Raw genomic sequence first — 380 nt, forward strand, 5'->3', positions numbered from 1 at the left:
TAACTGAAAGAACAAAAAGAATTTTGCAAAGTGTTCAACTTCAAATTTTTCATGAGACCAGAACTGAATTCAGGTAGCTCCAAGAGGTTGGCTGTAGCTCCAGGACATCCCTAATCTAGAGTAGGCTTGGAAAGTCTCCAGGACTTCCCACCACACAAAAGGAATCACAGTGTACTTAAAGTACATTGAACCTATTTAGTAACACTAATATAAAAGGGATGGGAGCTTCTTTAGGGGTCCTGATATGTTGCTTGGATGACAGTATAGAAAAGTCACAAGCTCAGTAAACAGATCTGGGACCATATTTTGGCTGAGATAACTTCCTTGTTGTAGAATCATAGGCAATTTACTAAATGCTCCTGATCTATAAGTTGGAAATA

This window comes from Spermophilus citellus (genome assembly GCF_964194105.1).
Source record: "Spermophilus citellus genome assembly, chromosome: 16".
In the NCBI taxonomy this organism is placed as follows: Eukaryota; Metazoa; Chordata; class Mammalia; order Rodentia; family Sciuridae; genus Spermophilus; species Spermophilus citellus.